This window comes from Alexandromys fortis, unplaced genomic scaffold (assembly GCF_014885135.2).
Source record: "Alexandromys fortis isolate MF-2015 unplaced genomic scaffold, M_Fortis_MF-2015_v1.1 scaffold_190, whole genome shotgun sequence".
Classification (NCBI taxonomy): Eukaryota; Metazoa; Chordata; class Mammalia; order Rodentia; family Cricetidae; genus Alexandromys; species Alexandromys fortis.
This window is the reverse complement of record NW_026068059.1, coordinates 2,748,743-2,754,130: the sequence shown is the minus strand read 5'-3', so window position 1 is coordinate 2,754,130 and position 5,388 is coordinate 2,748,743. Positions and strand designations below refer to the sequence as shown.

Genomic DNA, 5,388 nt, shown 5'->3' with positions numbered 1-5,388 from the left:
GTCACTGAATCCATTTCTTTTGAAATTTTTTTCATAAAAATATATTCTTTCTTTTTTCTTTTTCTTTTTTTTAGTTTTATAATAGATTTATTTTTAAAGGATAAAACACTCAGACAATTTAAATACCAGTCCAACAGAACCGCTGTCAGTCAGCCATGATGCAATCGGGCGTTCTCGGAGTCCTCCCGATGAGAAGGCTCTGAAACTTTACTCATATACATCCTTCTTATCTGCAATGTAATCTACAATTTCTTGTGGCCACATTAACTTCTCTGCATCTATATCAGGAATTTCAAATCCAAATTCGTCTTCCATGGCCATAATAATCTCCACTTGGTCCAAACTGTCTAAGCCCAGGTCCTTCATATAATGAGAATTTACTGAGAGCTTCTCTGGGTCAATCTTGTCATAGAGTTTCAAGACATACAGCACTCGGTCCTTAATTCCCTCTAACGTCAAAGGGGGTATGCCACTCTACTGGCGGCACAAGTGTGTGACCCTTCCAGGCACCTGCGTGAGGGCCAGGGCGGTCTGCAGAGTCCGGTCCTCCTCTGGGTTCCCTCAGGGTAGAAAGTGGTGCTGAGTGGCCGGGCCAAGGCCAGTGTGGGAAGCCAGGGCAGTGGAACAAAGGCTGGCAGGCAGGCAGGCAGCAGACACAGACAGAAAGGACACGAGCCTCCATGACTGCGTCAACCTGGAATGCACTGCCATAAAAATTTATTCTAATCATGTTTTTCTCATCCCAGATCTTCCTCACCTTCCACACCCATGTTGAAGGAGCTGCGGGCTGCTTTCCTGCCGCCCTGCTCCTGGCCGCCTGGCTAGCTTATGCTCCGAAATAACAACACACAAACTATTCTTTTAAACACTGCGTGGCCCATTAGCTCTAGCCTCTTACTGGCTAATTCTCATATCTTGCTTAACCCATTTCTAATAATCTTTGTCTTACCGGGAAAGATTCAGCATGTAAGATCTGGTGGCTGGCTCCATCGCTTCTGCCCTGGAGTGGATAGGCATGGCGTCTGCCTCACTTCCTTCCAGCATTCTGTTCTGTCTACTCCACCCTCCTAAGGGTTGGCCTATCAAATGGGCCAAGGCAATTTGTTTATTAACCAATGACCTTCCTCCATCACACCCACCAACTCCATGCTCTTTCTCTCTTAAAAACACAAACAAGCAAAACAAATAAACCAAAAATACAAAGACCAAGAAGCCCATACACTGCCCCACACAAATCCCTACAAAAATGGAAACCAAACTATACAAGCAAAAGACCAGTAAGACAAAAAAAAAAAAATGTCTGAAACAATTAGAATCTTTAAAGACACCATTGAATTTGTTTTGAGTTGGCCATCTACTGTTAGACATGGGGCTACCCTGACTGTGGCTGACAGACCCCGTGAGACTCCGTTGGAGAGAACGAATTTTTCCTTTGTAAGTGGTGTCAGTTGCAGACAGCTTCTTGGTTAGGGTGGGAGCCCCTGTCGACTTCCTGATCCCTGTCTGGTATGAACCTGTGCATCTTGCTATAGTCTTCCTGAATTTAACTGTGCTCAGCCCTGCTGTGTTTGTCTCCCTGCTTCCTCGGAGTCACCCGTTCCTTCCTCCTGAACAGGGCAGAGCAGAGATGGGCACTGAGTCTTCAAAGGGGAACCAGAGTTGCCCTTGGGTGATAGATTGCCTCATTAGTGGTCCCCATGAATCAAGCCTCCAATATCTGTGCCAGTTCTGGGTGTGGCCATGGGACAAGTTTTGGCCAACTGGCCATTAGCGTGCGTGATGAAGACAGATGCCTAAACACTGCGTTTGTGTTGGCAATTGCTTTCTTGGAAATTGGTTCCAATCAGTCTTATGAAGAATTTTGAGCTAGCCATGTGGAGAACTGACCATGAGTCATCATGGGATCACCTAGCTCAGACAGCTCCCAGGTGACAGGCCTTTTCTCTGTGTACGACCACAGAAGCGTGTGTGATTCCAAGCGATCCAGCATACGATAGAATGGAGGCTGAGGATGTAGCTTAGTGGACAGAATGTTTGCCCAATATGCTTGAAACCCCAGGGTTGATATCCAGCATCCACCATCTGGGTGTGGTGGTACATGTCTACAATCCCAGCACTCAGGAGGGGAGGCAGGAGGATCAGAAGTTCAAGGCTATCTTTGCCTACATAGAGAGCTTGAGGCCAGCCTGGAATACATGAGACCCTGTCTCAAAACATGAATGAATGAATAAATCTCCCAAAACAACAAATTACCCCAGATAGGCCTGTGTTGATTCCAAAACCTGGGTACAAATCTTTATGTATTCTTTTATTAAGAAATGAAGTCTGGGCATAGTGGGGCCCTGTTTAAAAAAAAAAAGCTGGGGCCATAGTGGCACATACCTTTAATCCCAGCACTCTGGCAGCAGAGGCAGGTGGATTTCTGAGTTCAAGGCCAGCCTACAAAACGAGTTCCAGGACAGTCAGGGTTGCACAAATAAAATAAAATAAAGTAAAATAAAATAAAGAATGGGGAATTTCTCTCTTTGCTTCAAACCTGCTACATAGCTGAGCATGACCTTGAAATCCTGACCCTTCTGTCCCTATCTCCCAAGTGCTGAGATCACAGGTGTGTGTGCCCACCACAGCCCTCTGCTTCCTCCTTCCTCTAGACTCTCCACAGGCCTTCCGACTACTTCAGTTATCAGGTCGTGCAGAAGTGATGCTAAGATTTTTGCACATGAGTATTAGGAAGTTATGTAGCTTCTCCCTGGCTTGCTGGAACATTCTCTCCTGGGACCCACATGGAAAACTTGCCTGTCCTGGAGCTGCTCTGCATGGTCCAAGCTTTCTTACTAAGGGAATTACATGGCAGCTGGAACAAGAGTGCTTGTGCTTTGTAGCGGTTGCACAGTTGGTAAAAACTTTGTGACTTAGAGGACTGGAGATACACCTGCTGTGGTTCAGACACATGCAGTCCCCCACACTCATGCTGGAAGCTTGGTCCCCAGTATAACTGTGTGAAACTGGTGGTACCTTCAAGAGGTGGAGCCTGGTGGAAGGTAATAGGTCATAGGGCTCCACTTCATGAGTGGGTTATTGAGGGACTGGATTTGTCTCATCTCGCTCTTACTTCCCTTCTCTCTGTGTGATCGCTCGTCTGTGTGTCAGAAACTTCCCAGAAGCACCTGGGAGGAAGGTTCTTACCAGATGCTAACCAGATGGGCCCAAAACCTTGGGTTTCATATTCCAAATCTGAGAGATAAACATATCTCTCTTCTAGTTTCTCCCTTTTGCTAAAACAAAACACAAAACAAACAAGAAAGCCTTGTATTTAAGTATGTGGTGGTTTGAATAAGAATGGTTCCCAAGTGGGGTGGTAGTGGTGCACACCAGTACTCAGGAGGCAGAGGCAGGTGGATCTCTGTGAGTTTGAGGCCAGCCTGGTCTAGAAGAACTAGTTCCAGGACAGGCTCCAAAGCTATAGAGAAACCTTGTCTTGAAAAACAAACAAACAAACAAACAGAATGGCTCCCATAGGCTCTTATATTTGAATGCTTAGTCATTAGGGAGTGGCATTACTTGAGAAGGATTAGAGGTGTGGCCTTGTTGAAGGAAGTGTAGGCTTTGAGGTTTCAAAAGCCCAAGTCGGGCCCAGTAGCTCTCTCTTTCTGCTACTTGTAGATCCAGATGTACAACTCTCAGCTACTTCTCCAGTGCCGTATCTGCCTGTTCTCTGCCATGCTTCCCACCATAACAATAACAGAATAAACCTTTGAAACTGGAAACAAGCCTCAATTAAATGGTTCTATTATGAGAGTTACCATGGTCATGGTGTCTCTTCATAGCAATAGAATACAGACTAAGAGAAATATTGTTTTTCATTCATTTGTTTTTTTTTTATTATGTGTGTTTATATGTCCTTTTGCATGCCATGGCTTATGTGTGGAGGTCAGAGGACAACTTGTATGGGTTGTTTCTCTCCTTTAATCACGAGGGACCCAACGCAGGTCATGACTCTTTGTGGCAAGCATCTTGACCCAGTGACCCACTTCACTAGCCCCTCTTTCCCTTTTTTGAACTATCAAGTTCAGACTGGCTGTGCTGGCTACTTTTAGGTTACCTTGACATAAGTTAGAGTCATCAGAGAAGAGGGAGACTCAGTTGAGAAAAATGCTTCCATAAGATCAGGCTGTAGGCAAGCCAGCGGGGCATTTTGTTATTTAGTGATTGCTGTGGGAGAGCCCAGCACAACTATGGAAGGTGTGTGTGTGTGTGGTAGCCCATGTGTGACTCAGTTTCCATCTGGAGTCAATTCTGACTTACAAATCATTTGAGTTCAAGCTTGCCTGCTCTGCCTGGGTCCTTGAGGGCTGTGACAAAGTTCTGATTAAGCCCGTGGGAAAGAGCATTTTGACCATGAGAAAAGAACACGTGATTTAATAGAAAGAATACTGCTGATGCCAAACTTCGGGAATATCGAGACAGAAATTGGAAACTCTTACTCAAGGACAGGAGTGCCTCTCATGATTAGACACTGACTGACTATGCTGTGCTTTGTTCTGCTTTTGCATATAAGCAGGCTCTGAAATACACTTGAGACTGGTTGGCAATCACCAACAGACCTTCTGGATCTATCCTGTGTTTTCTGTCTCAATTTCTTACAGTCTGGTATTTCCTTAACCTCGTGCCCCCTTCCAGATACCCTACCTGACTTTGTTGGAGCAGGCTCTGACATATGGCCCCCAAAGTGGGGCTGGATTTGGGGGACTTATGTGATGGTCACCTTGAGTTAAAAGAGTGCACTCAGAAAAATGGAACTGTGGTGAGTTTATCCAGGAGCTGTGCGTTGTAAATATAAAAGTAAGTAAACACACATGTAAATACTAAACACGCCAGTTGCACAGTCTGAAAACAAGTTAGAAGTAACTTAAATTTAAGAGTTAATATAACTATAGGTCTAAGAAATAGTAAACAGTTGTTTGTACATTTACTTATAGATATTTTAAAAGTTAGAGGTGCCAAGGTAGGGCATCCACAACTGTGTGTGTACATTTTTAGAATTTGTACATTTACTTACAGATGTTTTAAAGGTTAGGGGTACTATGGAAGGACAACAGTAATTGCTTCGGTTTTTGAAATGTGTAAAGGATGTGTGGCCCTGGTTCCCTGCAGCAAGGAGTCTAGAGATTTACAAAGGTCTGAGTGGATGAGTGCTCCTTGTCTTGGTCTGTTTTGACTGTTACTTTGTTGCTGTTCTGTCTTATGTGTTCATGTCTTTGAAAAGCTTAAGTGGCACAGGTACCTGTTTGTCTGTCATTGTTGTCTTCTGCCTCATCCACCCTGTGCATTTTGTTGGATCAGTTCCAGCACTTTGAGTCCTGAAAGAAACGCTTCTCTAAGGAGAGG

The 5,388-nt window shown here is 44.7% G+C and overlaps 1 pseudogene; it reads right to left on the bottom strand.

The window, feature by feature from the left end:
• Positions 1-203: 203 nt before the first annotated feature.
• LOC126487372 (acyl carrier protein, mitochondrial-like) lies at positions 204-682 on the bottom strand (annotated as a pseudogene).
• Positions 683-5,388: the final 4,706 nt, after the last annotated feature.